The sequence below is a fragment of the Monodelphis domestica genome, chromosome 2, assembly GCF_027887165.1.
Source record: "Monodelphis domestica isolate mMonDom1 chromosome 2, mMonDom1.pri, whole genome shotgun sequence".
In the NCBI taxonomy this organism is placed as follows: Eukaryota; Metazoa; Chordata; class Mammalia; order Didelphimorphia; family Didelphidae; genus Monodelphis; species Monodelphis domestica.
The window spans coordinates 103903090-103918734 of NC_077228.1; the positions used below are offsets into that span (position 1 = coordinate 103903090).

General features: G+C 41.3%; 1 protein-coding gene across 8 annotated transcripts in view; it reads left to right on the top strand.

The window, feature by feature from the left end:
- NAV1 (neuron navigator 1) overlaps positions 1–15645 on the top strand; it is a 369462-nt gene that overhangs the window by 63780 nt on the left and 290037 nt on the right. For 7 of the 8 annotated variants that reach the window (XM_056815718.1, XM_056815722.1, XM_056815717.1 and 4 more), the window contains exon 2: positions 8989–9051. The exons of the other annotated variant lie outside the window; for it this stretch is intronic. The gene's annotated coding sequence lies outside the window, so the exon portion shown is untranslated. The remainder of the gene's footprint in view (positions 1–8988; positions 9052–15645) is intronic. 8 annotated transcript variants of the gene reach the window in all.

The following is a 15645-nucleotide window of genomic DNA, read 5'->3' on the forward strand; positions in this document are numbered from 1 at the left end:
GCCAGTGAGAGGTTGGCATTAACTCTTTCTTTCTGGGAGCTCTTGGACATCCAGTGGCCAGGACTCAAAGGAAAGTGGCTCTGCCATCCTGAGAGATGGCTTTTATTTGGGACGCCCATTCTTTCCTTCCTGTCCCTTCTTCCTCTCTTTTCATCTCTATCTGTTCTTTCTCTTCTTTCAGGGTCTTCTTCAAAAACCAGTCTCCTGCATGAGTCCTCCCTCGACACCTTCTTCCTAGCCCTCAGCCCCAGGAAAGTATTCTCTCCCCTTTCAGATGCTCCTGAAACATTTCCTCTGAATTTCACATTTGCATAGGTTTCAGGATGGAAGGGAGTCCAGAAGCTATCCTAGTCTCACCCTCTCATTCTACACATAAGGAAGTAAAATGAGCTACCTAAGGGCACACAGGGTGCAAGTGTCACTCACCAGATTTAAGTGCAAGTCTTCTGACTTGGGAGAATCATTGTGTTCTTTCTATCGAACCACAGCCTATCTAGTCTTCTGGGTACCATTGTTCTTTCTCCTTCCCTAGTGGTTCCTTAGGATCTGTTTGGTTGAATTTTCTAGTGTAGATTGGAGCTTGTAAAGGGTAGAGAAAGCCTGTGATAGTTCATCAGTGTTGTAGGCATCTAAGTGGCACAGTGGATAGAGGCTGGGGCACAGACACAGCAAGATCTGAGTTCAAATGTGACTTCATATATTTACTAGCTGTGAGACCCTGGGCAAGTCCTTTAACTTGTTTGCTTTCAGTTTCATCTATAAAATGGTGATCATACTAGCATCCAAAGAAAGAAAAAAATAATAGCACCCACCTACCTGGGTTGTTATGAGAATCAAATGAGATTATATTTGTAAAGTACAATACAAATGCTAGCTGTTATTATTATTAATGGCTATAATAGCTAACATTTTTATAGCACTTACCATGCACCAGGCATTGTGCTAAGCACTTTACAAATATTATCTCATTTGATCCTCAGAGCAACCTGGGAGGGTTTTATTTATTTATTACTCTCCTTTTATAGTTGAGGAAACTGAGGCAGATGGTGATTAAATGACTTGTCGGGTGTCAGACACTCAGCTACTAAGTGTCTGAAGATAGTTTTTCATGTTTAGTTTTCATGTTGGTAACTTTACTCCCAGGGTAGTTGTGGAAATGAATGAGAATGTTTGCAAAGCAACTGTCTTCCCTGGAGTAATAATAAGAGTGCCTTTTGTACAGCACTTGACAGTTTGCAAAACGTCACAACATGGGAGTTTCAAGGCAATCTTTCAAGGCAACAGGACAGGAATTGCAGATTTCCACTTCATAATTTCACAAAATAATCATATGTTAGTGGTGGAAGATACCTGAGAGATGATCCGTTAGGCCCAGAGAGGAGAAGTCATTTGCCCCAAATCTCACTGGTAGAACAACGGATAGAACACGGGCCTCCAGGCTCCACTCCCAATGTTCTTTCCCTAACCCACCTTGATTCCCAACTCTGAACTAGTATTGGTAGCAGTAACCAAACAGCAGCACAGAATTCAGGGCTGGAAAAGACCTTAGAAATCCTCTCAAATGAGACCCAGAGAGAAGAAGTCCAAGGTAGAGGTCAAGATTCCCAGGGTCACACTGTTAGTAAATAACAGGACCTGGATTCTGACCCTGCTACTCTGACTTCCAATCCATTGGTCTTCCTACTGCATCCAATGCCAGTGGTGACTTTGAAGGGTCTTATCAGTTCCAGTGGGCTCAGATTTAGCAAATGCACTTGGCAGTGAAGCAGCATTAGAGTGATCCCACTATATCTATTGATATTCCCAGTTAAATCCTATCTAAATTATTCCTTCCAAACCAGGATCACTTATAAAACAGATTTCTTTTTTTATTTTATTTAATTGATTATTTTAGAGTATTTTCCCAGGATTACAAAAATTATGTTCTTTTCCTCCCCTCCCCACAACTCCCTCCCATAGCCGTCGCACAATTCCACTGGGTTTTATATGTCATTGGTCAAGACCTATTTCCATATTATTGATATTTGCACTAGAGTGATCAAAACAGATTTCTAATTGAGGGAATGAAGACTTCTATGTTTAAATCCAAAGCCTATGACTGGTTTTCTATATTACTTTATACAAATCACTTACTTATCTGAGCTTCCATGTTTCTAGATTTCTAAAAGTTGAATGAACCCTCCTCTCCCTGGTCTTATTGTGTTATTGGGAGATCCACTGAAATGAGTTTGGAGGCTCTCCAAAAAAAATTCTGTCTGTATAATTTTCAGATATTCATCTTGTTATTGCCAACTAGGTAAACAGAGGTATAGGGTGGTTCACTCAAATAGCTCAGAAGTCAAGTCTGGGGCATAGTGGGCAACTGTCAAAGCAATATCAGGAGACAGGATGTTTAGTTTTTGGACCACAGAGCTTTCTGCTGGTGTGATGAGAGCCACCCTATCAGATCTCCCACTGATATTCTAGGAAGCAGGCAGGACCCCTGCCTCTCACAACATCCTCTGCAGGCTACAAGAAACTGCCCCTGGTGTTCAATCTCTCTCTCTGCCTCAGTCTTTCTCTGTCTCTGTCTGTCTCTTTCTCTGTCTCTCTGTTTTTCTCTCTCTGTCTCTGTCTCAATCTCTCTCTCTCTCTCTCTCTCTCTCTCTCTCTCTCTCTCTCTCTCTCTATTTCTCTCTTATTGGCAGGCAGGCTAGGATGCTTGGGAAATTTCAGCAAATCTAAGATTATTAAACCCTGGGCTCAGCCTTTTTTTGTTCCTTAGTCATCAAGGAGAAGGGATCTGATGAGAGGCTTATTCCAGATAAGGACAGAAAAGCTTCTGGTTCTTTGCCAAGCAGCCCAGACTCCAGACATCTCAGGTCAAGAGTAAGTGGCAAGAGGCAAAAGTCTGGATTTTCAAACCAAGAAATCTTTAAGAAAAGTTTGAAACAAAAACCAGACTCTTTGGCCCAGAAGTAACATCCAAGGTCTAATTTAATCGAGCAAGCATTTATTAATTACCTACCCTGTGCTAGAGACTCTGTGCTAGGCACTGAGGAGGTAGAGGTAAAGCTAAAAACAGCCCCTGCTGCCTTCAAGGAGTCTCTTCTCACTCTTTTCCCCTGCTATCATGTTATCAACTCTCCATGCTATCAACTAAAGTTCTTAAGCCACCCAGACAGTTTAATGTAGGATGCCAGGTTTTCAATCTGGGATTTCTTATTAAGGCAATCCTAGGGAAGCTACTGCTCAGATCATACTAACCTAGTCCCAGGGGTGCCTGGAAGAGGAGAAAGACAAAGGAGATTACTTATGAAGAAAAGAGTTGCACAAATTGTGATAAATTGAACCAAAGAACAAGAAGGCATTTATCCAAAAGCCCCCTTTTTGACAGAGCCCTGTTTGTATGAGTGTCAAAAGATCTTTCTGTTCCTGAAAAGGCTATTTTTACAGACTCCATTATGGTTCACAGTTAAGGCTCCACTTATGATCTCCTTAAGTAGAGGCCAATCACTTATTTGTCCAGGCTGGACCAGCAATCTATCCAGGGCCAAGAAGCCCTGAACAAAAAGGGATGACTGCAGGGTAGAAATCGCTGTATAAAACATGCTAATGATATGCAAAATATGTAGATTATCTCCCTCTCTCTCTTTCTCTAACACACACACACACACACACACACACACACACACACACAAACAGAGCTGACTCTTATTAAGAGGATGATAGCATAACCCTTAGGTCTGAGCCCCAGGGGTTATATCTCTTCCTGTTAAAAATCCTCCCCCCTCTCCTTTGGCAGAGTTAGTTGTTTGGGATCTGGACTAGCTGAGGAAAGCTGTCACAGGCTTAGTCACCCAGATGGTGACTTTGACTCCCTCTCTTCTTTTTGAAAGCCCCTTCCCTTCTTTCTTCCTTAAGAGAGCTCTCCCCAGTGAACTCTGGGGATTAACTCATACTAGTAGAAAACTGAAAGGTAGAGGAGGACCTCTATACATTCGTTTTGAGGGATAGAGGGAATGCAGGTTGAGAGCCCTGACTTTTTGCATGGCTATCATATCTTGGCTTTGACTCTGAATATTCTTTTTTTTTTTTGACTCTGAAAAGGTCATCTGTCCTTGAACAGCATTCATCTCTCTTCTGCATTGCTTCAAACCCAAGTTTTTATGGAATCTTTGTAGGACTAAGCCATGGACTAAGGTCTTAAAAGGTAAAGAATAGACATAATCCTGCTCTTAAGGAGATGAGAGAGATGAGATATAAAATCTACAATGTAATGAGAGAAATAAGATGTAAAAAAACACCAAACAGTCTCTGTACCTCATAGATCATATGATTTTAGAGCTGGAAGGAACCTTAGAACTCTTCTTGTGCAGAGATTTTTCACTTAGGATCCATGAAGAGATTTCAAAGGGCCTGTGACCTGTCATTGGTTTCCTTTGTAATGCTATGTATTTTATTTTGTTTTTAAAAACCTTTCTCTGCGAAGAGGTCTAGAGGCTTCACCAGACTATCCAAGGGATCTGTAACACAAATAAATTAGGAGGCCCTCATTTTAGTTTGACTTTCACTAGGGCAGCTACATGTTACTGTGGACAGAATGCCAGAAGGAGGAAGATGCAGGTCCTGTAGCAAGTTGTTCAATCTCTATGAACCGCAGAGTTTTCATATAAAATGAGGATAATATTCACTTTTACCTTCCAGGGTTATTGTAAGGATCAAATGAGATAATATATGTAAAATGTTTTGCAAATCTTAAGGTACCATATAAGTGATGGCTCTTATTATTTTGTAGATAAATAAACCAAGATCTACATACAAAGGGATTATGACTTACCCAAAGTCATGAAACTAGTTAAGTGTAGAACCAGGAATAAAACCCAGACTCCTGGCTATTATGTCATGCTTGGTAATTAAATGTCTATTGAGGAAGTTTGGTTGGTGATTTGGTTGATGAGTTGAAAAATGGGCAGAAGGAGCCAGGAAAGGCTTTCTGGAGAAAGGGGCCTCAGAGCTCTGCTGTAAAGGACAGTAGAATCATTCATGATGGGAAGGAGAACTATGGGTGCAGTACATGAAATGATTTGAAGTTAGACAATAGAACTGCTATTAGGACCAAGATCCTCCACAGTTTGAAGCTCTTTCCATGGAAAGAAGGATAATTATGTATGATTCACATTTATGTAGCTCTTTATTATTTACAAAACACTCTTCTCACAACAACCCACTGGGGTTGTTGGGTGGAGCAGTGGATAAAGTGCTTTCCTTGGACCTGAGATTGAATCTCAACTCTCATATGTCCTAACTGGGAAGTGACTTGTTCCCTCTCAGCCTCAATTTCTTCATCTTTAAAATGGAGTTAACAATAGTGCTGACAGTAGCAAGGTTGTTGTCAGGATCAAGTGGGATAAAATTTGTAAAGTATCTTGCAAACCTTAAAGCACTATATGAGTATTTGCTATTATTACCTCCATTTTACAGATAAAGAAATTGAGGCCCAGAGAATAAAAATTACTTGCCAAGCTAAGACACTTAAGTGGGAGCACCCAGATTCAGACATAGATGTCTAGCATTCTTTTTCTTCTATGCCAATCAATTAATAAAAAATCATTTGTTAAATACTTACTTGGGTAGACATTGTGCTAAGTGCTAGGTTTACAAACAAAAGTAAAAGTAGTTAGTAACAAACACTTAGGGCAATTGTTACTGGATCTCTACTTCAGCCTACCGGATGCCCCTCTTTCTTTTCCTTTCCCTCTTTCTTTAACTTTTCATTCTTTCTTCCTCCCTTCTTATCTACTCCCTCTATACTTCTCACATCCCAGAACCATGTTGAGGGTCTGCCAAGTGGCCACTATGACCTTTTCCACACCTACTCTTGCCCCCAGGGTTAAAGATATTGCTGACCACTATAAAAGTATGAGCAGCACTGTCCTATTCAGGAGACTGGAAGACTGAAGTTTATGGAAAATCAAGGAACTGTCAATTCTGATGGTCTTTTCTCAGTTCTGGTCCTCCCTTGACCTTTCTCTGTGCCATTTAATATTGCTGATCCTCTTTCCCTGGATTCTGTCTTCACTCCTGATGGTCTTATCTGTCAAACTGCTCCTCAGTTTGCTTTGCTGGTCTTCATCTATCCTATCCTCTTTTCCTTCTATACTATCTCACTTGGTGATCTTATTAGCTCTATGGGTTCAATTATCATCTCTATACAGATGATTCCCAGATTTATACATCCAACTCTTTCTTACCTTAGATTCCTGGGATCGGCTATCCAATAGACACCTAAACTCAAGTCCAAAACAAAACTCTTTATCTTTCTATCTAAACCTTTGCCTCTTCAAGACTTCTCTTTCACCATCAAGGGCACCAGCATCTTCCCAGTCACCCATGATGGCCATCTTATTGGAATCCCTGTCTCAAGTTTTTCCTCTCCCTACTCCAATCCATCATTCAGTTAATTGTCAAGTTGATGTATCTAAAGCATAGTCCTACCATGTCAACAACTCCTCACCCCCAGACACAGAATCAAACATAAAGACCTTCATTTGGCATTATAAGCTCTTAATAATGTATAGTGGGCAGGAGATGGAGGGAGAGAATTTGGAATTAAAAATTTCTTAATAAATGGTAAAAAAGTAAATAAACAAAAAGATTTAAAATCTCTTAATAACCTGGGCCCTTCTGATTTTCTAGTGTCTTTGTGTCTATTTCTCTTCCAAGCATGCTAAGGTCCAGCTACACTGGCCTACTCGCCATTTTAAAAAAAGAGGTGCTCCATTTCCCCTCTCCCTGCCTTTGTACTGGTTGTTCCCCATGTCTAGAATGCTTTGCTCTCTTACCTCCACTTCTTAGTTTCCCAGGCTTTTTAAAAAAACTCAGCTCAAATCCCACCTGCTGTAGGAAGCTTTCCCAACACCTCCAGCTGCTTTAAAATACTTGACAACCTTTCAATATTCTTTAATCTGTGATTAACAGCTTTTAATTCATCCTTTAAAATCAGCCAGACCCCTTGCTTGAAAGAGAATGTGTCTGAAAGACAACTAAAATCGGCTTCAGAAAAGAGTAGGATTTAGGTCTTGGGGTGGAATCAAGATATTAAAGTAAAAAGAAGCATTAGAGTAGCCCACCCCCCTACACACACACACACACACACACACACACACACACACACACATGCATACACACATACATTCTCATACTCACTCACAAACTCGTTTTTGACATAGATCTAGAGAGAGCATCTTACTGAATTCTAATTGGGAAAGCCCAGAAGAAGTTCCAGTGAATCATGTTTCTAGTTCTGGATGGCTTGGGGAGACAGAGAATCTCCTCCAGGGAGGGTATACTGGCCAGGAGTGCATTCCAGTTTGAAGAGGAAATAATAGTTTAGTTCCTCTGAACCTGTAGAGCCTCCCAGTGAGCTAATAGAAGCTGTCAATTAATAGTCTATTGAAATGTCCAGAAATAAGCTGATATGCTCAAACCAGGATCAGAAACTTGCAGAACTCAAACCAGGAGAGAAGTTGTCAGGCATCCCCCAAAGTAACAGCACTTTGGAAGCACTGAAAGCTTGCAGGACATCAGCCAGCACTGTGAAAGCAGAAGAAGGACATAGGAAAACTGAAGCTCAGGCCAAACGTGCCTCCAAAAGCAAGGCAGCTAAAATAAAGTCCAAAGTCCAGAAATAGGCTAGATCTAATCAGGATTTAGCTTGTGAATAAAATGCACAAACCTCCCACAAATAAAGTAGTGTCGTATTTATTATACTATAAAATATCAAGATGATAATTCTCTGAGTTGCCTTCTTTTCTCCTTTGAGAGTACTTTCCACCTCTGGATGTCTTCTATGTACAAAATTACTTACATGTCTCTCCCATTAGAATATGACCTCCTTGAGGACAGGGGCATTGTATTTTGCTTTCCTTTGCATCCCCAGTGGTTAGCATAGTGCTTAATACATAGTGAGTACTTAATACTTGTTGAATGATTGAGAATCAGGTGTCCAGATTCCAAATATTGTTGTGCAGCAGCATTTCTTCAAAACATAATCTCTGGCTTCCTGATGTCTTTCCCAGATTTTAATAGTCTCCAACAGCACAGATTGTCCATCCATCAGCTCCATGAGCCTGTCATCAGATTGGGACTGCCCTGGGTCCCCAGATCTAGCTCCTCTCTCAGGCCAGAACTTCTTCCATGAGAGAAACTAATGTAACTTACTTATAAATTAAGGTATCTGTTCTCCCACTGAAGCCTGGGAACCAACGGTTCAAGGACATTTCCTCCCGTTTTCCTTGGCCCTTTCCACCTTCCCCTCCTCTCAAGTCAAGCAGGCCCCGAGGCTACAATAAAATGGCTGTAGTAGACAGATGAGTCAATGTCAGAACCCCAGTGTTACTTACCTTTCCCTGACTGATCCCATTCAACTCAGATCCCTCCTTTCCTCAGTATAGCTTCTGTTTTTTTAATGTACCCATCTGCATAACCATCTTTCATTCCACCATTCATTCACCAAATAGTTATTAGGTACTATGTGCAAGGCACTTTGCAAAATTCTGAATTCCCTTATTTCTTTGCAAGTATTCATATATTCTATTCTCACACACTTAACTTCTCACTAACTGGGAGTTCTCCAAGGGCAGGGTCTATAGGTCTTTCAACAAACCTGAAATTCATATTAGACAAGGGCTGTATCTCCTTCATCAGACTAGAGCTCCCTGAGGCCAGATTTATTTTTTTTCCTGGGAGCTTTTCTCTTTGCCCATTCCATGCCCAGTTCTTGACTTTGAGTATGAAGGTACCCTTAATTCAAGGTAGTCACTACATATTTGGGCTGAGACAGAGTGCTGATAAAAAGAACTCCTCACTGGGCAGAGGCACTGGGTCTCTGTTTCCAACCTCTTTCAAAATGAACTCACACAATCTTTCTCCCATAAGGGGCCATATGGGTCTCTGGTTTCATTTTCATTCTCTCTCCTGAAGTTTCTCCTCTATTTTCCATCACAGGTATAAAAAGGGCAAGCTCAAGGTAACGAAGCTGATGATAACCAAGTACTGTTTTAAGAGCAGGTAAGAAAACTATGATTCCAGATCTTCACTGTCAGTAAATTTGGATCTGTCATTCAAGCTAATGGAGAAGAGATATTCAGGGCATCAAACCTCCAAAATATTGCTAACAGTCAACATAAATCTGGGTGAGGGAGCATCCAATTTCTGGGGAAGGAGTGTTTGAATCTTTTGTCTGTGTGTAGAGTGGGAAGGTTATAGGGTCACTGGAGGGATTCTTACCCATCAGAGGTTCTGAATTATCTGCTCTAGTTTGATCTATGATATTGGCCCCTCCTCCAGAAGCACAATGCTCTAGCAGACAACTCTTCATTTTCTGGTTAGTCCAGCTTTAAAAAAAAACCAAACCTTGTCCCAGTTAGTGTCCAGACCCTCCCTGGACATCTCAGGAGTTAGCCCTTGGACTGACCCCTAGAGGAGAGGAAAGAGAGAGAAGAGGTGGCAGCTGCTGGGATTTGAAAGCTTGTTAAAAGCTTCCTCAGACTGAACAAAATCTGCCTGGGCTGAGGGTAGGAAAGGGAGGTAGAAGCCAGCACATGGCCAAGGTCTGTGGTCAGAATAATTTCTAAGAACATCCGTAGCTCAGAAACAAGAGCCCTGAGAGCCCAGAGATCCAGGGAGCTAACAGAACTCACCATTGGAGCCCTCACAATGCACCATTCTCTTAGCCTCCTGGTATAGAAAGGTAAGAATTGGGGGAGAAGTCTTGTTGTAACCTGATTATTTCTTTCCAGTAGGAACTCTGGGTTCTAAGAGAAGGGAGGGAAAAGGGGGTGGTGAGGATAAGGATCGCTTTATCCCTGGCAGAAGGAACTTAGAAAGGAAGCCTCTCCTTTCTTTAGTGATCTTTATTGAGTTTATTTGCCAAATTTGTGTAAGTTTCTGGGACAAAAACTGTGGGAGAGATTAAATGCCTAAATCTACCACTTTGAGCCTCAGAGGATGGCTGGACAGGCAGCAGTATCTGGTGCTGGGGAGCTATCCAGCTGGGAGAGGTGCTGAAATATACCAAGATCATAGCCCTGAAGGTCAGCCTCAGGGGAAAGCCCACAACCCTGCTCTCAGTTCTCTTCTTTAGCCTGTTTTTCATCCCATGATAGGAATTATGGAATTAAGCTGGTAGTGAGGAGCATCAAAAGATTTGGAACGATTAATCGCAGATTATGAAAAGATAGAACTTCAGGGCTTCTGTCTTCTCTGGAGACTCGGGAAAGCCCTATCTTTCTCCCTTACCATGTCACCTCTTTGAAGACGAATGGTCCATCTTCCCTCTTCCTGTCTTTGAATTGACTGTCCCTCATGCTTGGAATCATCTGCACCTCCTAGTGAGTTTCCTTCATCACATCATTCCTCATCATCTTTATCTATCTTTGACCACATGACTAACAGGAGAAAAGAACAATAAGGTGGATGTTTGACTTACACTAAGTCTAAAGATAGATAAGTTCAAACTGAATTCAAGGGAATTGGGTCTTACCCCTACCAGGGAAGCTGGGAGCCAGAGATAGTCCTAGAGTGGACTGGGTTGGTTCAGGGATTTGCTTCCACTGGCATGAGGTTCAGGGCATCTAAGCCAATAATCCCCAACCCCAGATCTATGTCTGTTCCTGGTATCTCTTCTTAAAAAAAATTTTAGTTATATTTTTTGACACAACAGACACTCTTCAGCCACTGTCACTCAGTGCACCCTACCCCCACTGCAAAGAACATTCCCCAAAAGCAGTTTCTTTATTGTTAACAAAGGATATGTCCTTTAACATTATGTGCCACTAGCTTTGGCTGGTTTTTTTTTTACCATTATGTTTTTGCCTTTTATTGTTTCATTTACATTATGGCCATTATTGTCTTTCCATATTCCTGAACATTGCAAATATTTCTCTTTAAGTCAAACAATGGTTCCCCAAAAAGCATAGTGCAATGGAAAGAGAACTAGACTGTGGGTTAAAGAACCTGGGTTTCACTCCCAGATCCATGACCTACTGTGTAAATCATTTGACCCTGGGCCTCAGTTTATTTAAAACAAGGGGTTTAGCCTAAATGAGTTACAAGGCCCCTTCTATGAAGGTTTTATTGGTGTCTATGATATTCCAAGCACTATAAGGGATATAAATATAAAATGTAGCCCCTACCTTAAGGAGTAGCAGTAAGGTTGAAACAACCCAATAGAGCTGTCTCCCCCACTTTTTGTCACTAAAGCAAAACCTTCAATAAACATATTTTGCTAGGTTCCACCTCCCCTTCATAAGACTTCTTCTTAGAATCATTCCGGATCAATTTCTTTCCCACATACCATCATCTCTCCTAATGGCCATACTCAAAGCTCCCGTTCCCCACCCCACCCTTAGCTATTTCTTTCCTTATAACACGGGCTCCAGAGTAGATCACACTTTCCATTCCAGGTCCAGATGTGGGATATTCTTCTCTACTAACAAGAAAGACTTCCTCCTTCATGATGACTAAGATCTATCTATCAGCTATGTAATAGTAAGGGGGAGGAATTTTCTGTCTGAGCTCAGATGATGGTGGTGGGAAAGACTGAGCTGCTGCTGATTTTTTTGTTATGGCTTAAAAGAGGTGAACGGAGCTGGAGTGGCAGCTCACATTGTAGCTGGGAGCTGCTATAGTGGGAGATTAGCTTCAGTAGGATTAAACGTCAGCCCTAAAATATGGTTATTAGGGTCAGATCTACCCCTACAAAATACTTTGGATGTAAGGTAAGGCAAAGGTTATAAGGACAAGTGGTGTTTCCCTGTTCTATGTGAAGGTCATGGGATGCTGTGGACAGAGATCTTCACATCATTCCTTCCTGAAATCTCATCAGCTCTAAGAGACATTATGGTATAGTGAGTAGTCATCAATTTGGAGACAGGAAGAATCAAATTAGAATCCTGCCTCAGATACTTGCTAGCCATAAGTCATATTTATCTATATGATCCTCAGCTGGAAAATGGGGATAAATAATAGCACCTGTCTCCAAGGATCAAATGAGACGACATATGTAAAATTCTTTGCAAACCTTAAAGTATTAGATGAATGTTAATTGTTACATTTTTCTCTGCAATATTATATTTGGCCCTTACTTTTAAGGTGTGGAACTGGCTCCATAAAATTTGGTTCTTTGACCTGGGTTTAATCAAATTGTGTCTCTGTTCCTTGCTTGCTATGTGACTTTAAGAAAGCCATTTAATTTCTTTGGTCATGTTTCCTCTTTAGTAAAATGGAGCGTGTGGGATTAGATGATCACTATTTCCTTTCCCCCTTCAAATCCTATGAATCTGTATTTATATTTGAAAAGGACATAAGTAAAAGGGCAAGACTTTTATTTCAAGTCTTCTGACACCAAGTCTCATTCTGGAATGTTTCATGTTGAATTTACTGATTAGGTCAATTCACTCTAAATTCCTGGGCTAGTCACCTCTTGCGTAAAATGTATATGAGTATTTTTGGGTGGAGGCAAGTAGGATAAGTAGGAGGATGCCCCTAAATGAGGTCTGGGACTTCTGGGCCCACTGGTGGAGGAGGGCAGAAGATCCTACCAGGGAAAAGAAATGATCTCTCCAAGATCACTCAAGGAGTTAATGTCAGTATTGACACAAGAAACCAAGGACTTAAAGTTTCAATCCCAGGCTCTTTTCTCTAAACCATTCTGCCCCAAAGAACCTCACCTCCCACAGATTCTCTTGAACTTTTCTAGGGTTGTCTACTGTTCTACACACTTCCCCAAGAAACCCAGAATCACCTGAGGGCACTTCTATAGACACCCCATTGCTCCTCATCAACTGAAGCCTTCTGCATTATCTCTGGCCCCAATTTAAAAGCTGCTGCTCTCCCCTACCACCTCATCTTCAGCCTCCCCTGCCCCTGGACCTCTGGATTGGCTCTATCTGTCTCCCTGAGGGCTTGACTGTGACACTCAGTACTTCTTCTATCCATCAGTGCAGCCTCACTACACAAACCACAGACTATCACATAACAATTCAACATATCTCTGGGGATTTCTGGTTAAGCCAAAGGAAAAGATCCAATAAAGCCATGCTCCCTGCTATACCCAACTTCTCTGATCCTTGTGCTTTCTGGGGCTCAGTCAAGATTTTGCTACATAGCTCTTGAAGAAAAAGATGAAATAATTCATCTGGTCCCATCCCTATATGTGCTAACTTCCTCCCTCCCACTCTGCAGGAAATTAGGGTTCAGATTCTCTATCCTGCTTCCTGTTTAGCTGGGAAGACTTGTTTTGATATTTCCTTGCCAGCTCTGGCTCATTTCCTTCTTCCTTTTCTCATGGCTGCCCAGGTGTGCTTTATGGATCCTGACCAATGATACAACATAGGACCAAATCCCCTTCCATGGTCTGGTTTCATATTTTATCTACTCACTGGAATCTTTGTCATCTGCTTCCCCCACACTCTCCCCTATAGATGTATTCTCCAAGGTATCTTTGCCAAGAAGTATTCCAGGGAGAAAGGGAAAAGCATTCAGACTTTCACTCCCTCTTGTTTTGCAGCTTTGTCTGTCCCTCTTCTGCTGCCTCTATTACCAGTCCTTGCCTCTACACTTGTATCCTTGGGTTACCCTAGAATCTAAAGGTTTACAAAAGAGCCAGCAAAATCAACCCTGCAGCTAAATCCAACTTCCTTTTTCCTCTTACTTTTCCAGAGCACATTGAAGACTCCAAAAGCTAGTCTGACCCTTTCTCTCTAAGCAGAAATTTTCATTTTAAACCTCTGGCTCCATAGGAAATTTAGGGGAGGAATGGACCCAAATCTATCTTTCCCTAGTCCAACCAAGACAAGAATTAGGGGTTTTAGAAGGAATGTTTTTAGATAAGCAAAACAACATTAAAACTTCATCAGCAAGATAAGGGGATTGGACAAGACAATGTCTAAGGTCCCTTCCAGCTTTAATAGTCTTTGGATTCATGCAAACAAAATACATTATTAATGAATTTAAAAAGCATAGCATTATAAAGTTATCCACAAACTAGTCATAAATTGGCTGGCACAGCTTCCAGAAACATATCTGATCCTTGCCTAGACCTTGTATCAATCTTTAATTCCTACTGGTTTTTCATTCTCTGGTCCTAGCCACCATCAAATAAAGCTATGTTAATGATGCACCTTCTGTTCCAGCTAGAACTCAAGCTTGGTCTCTCCCCATGACCAACCTACATGATCCCTAGAGATGGTTCCAGGAATAGTCATAGTCATGCAGAATCCCTAGCCAAAACACCCCAAGTAGGCTAGCTTCTTTTTCTAGTTTCAAACTTAGCTCTCTTTGTTGGATCTCCCATGGAATTTTTTACTTCCCACCTTAGTCTTCCAGTCCTTCACTCATTGGAGAATCTAATAAGCAGATTCAAGAACTAACTAATGATTGCACGTTTGTGAGTCCACATTTAATAGCTCCAGACATCTTTTCTTTTGTTAATAGCTTCCATTTATGTGTGCAAACCTTTCTATTTACACTCTCATTTGATCTGTGCAACAGCCCTTTGAGGTAGGCACTTCTGACATTGTTGGTTCCTTTTCACAAAAGGAAGTAAGTGGTAGGTTTGGATTATCAAATAACTTGCCCAAGACTATACAGCTACTTCCCTCCTTGATTCAATTTAATAAACCTTTGTTAAATGCTTACTATATTATAAGGCAATATGAAAGGCTCTGTTCCTTTCTTTTGCAATCTCTCAAGTACTTTAAACAGAGTGATAACACAGATAATATCACCCACTGCCACAAAAAGGTCCTTTCATCTCAGACTGTATCCCTTAGGCCTCATAAGACCAATCACAAGATAGGACTCCAGATCTGTCCTCTTGAATCCCTCCCATTTCCTGCCTTGTACTTCCTTTCTTCCATTATAACCTGATCAAAATTGCTACCCACAGACCTATAGCTCTCAGGTCCTATATCCCTTCATACTGTTCCCCAGGGTGGGGCTGCCATCAGGATACTCCCTTTCCCTGTCCATTCTCCCCACCTTCCCTTTTCTCATTCCTAATGTAAGACTAATTTTTATTTAATTTTGTGCTTTGAAATTTTTAATTAATTAATTTAGAATATTTCTCCATGGTTACATGATTCATGTTCTTTCCCTCTCCTCCTGCCACCCCCACTCCCATAGCCAATGAGCAATTCCACTGGGTTTTACATGTGGTAAGAAATCTGTAAAATGGTACAGAATCCCAGAGCTGGAAAGAACCATAGGGACCATCAATTCTCAATTCTGTGCCTGAACAAAAAGACCTTCTATAACACCTCTGGCATTTGGTCAAAGAAAGTGCCCAAAAGCCATCAAAAGCAATCCAGGTCCTGAGTCCAGTATCCCTATCAGAACTAATGATTCTTGCCCTCTGGGCAAGTACCATAAAAAGTGCCCAGAACAGAGGCTCATTTAAATAAGGGAAGGGTGGAATATTCTAGTAAAGGGCCTCAGACCTTAAGAGACAAAGGCCCTAAGGAGAGAAGAACCCTGGATTTCCAGAGGCTGCTGTCAAGGACACAAGCTGGGATAGCAAGTAGAATGAAGTTCACCTGAGCTATGGCCTCTGCGGTTAATTATCATCTGCTACCTAGGTGCTAGACTCAATTGTTTCTGCCT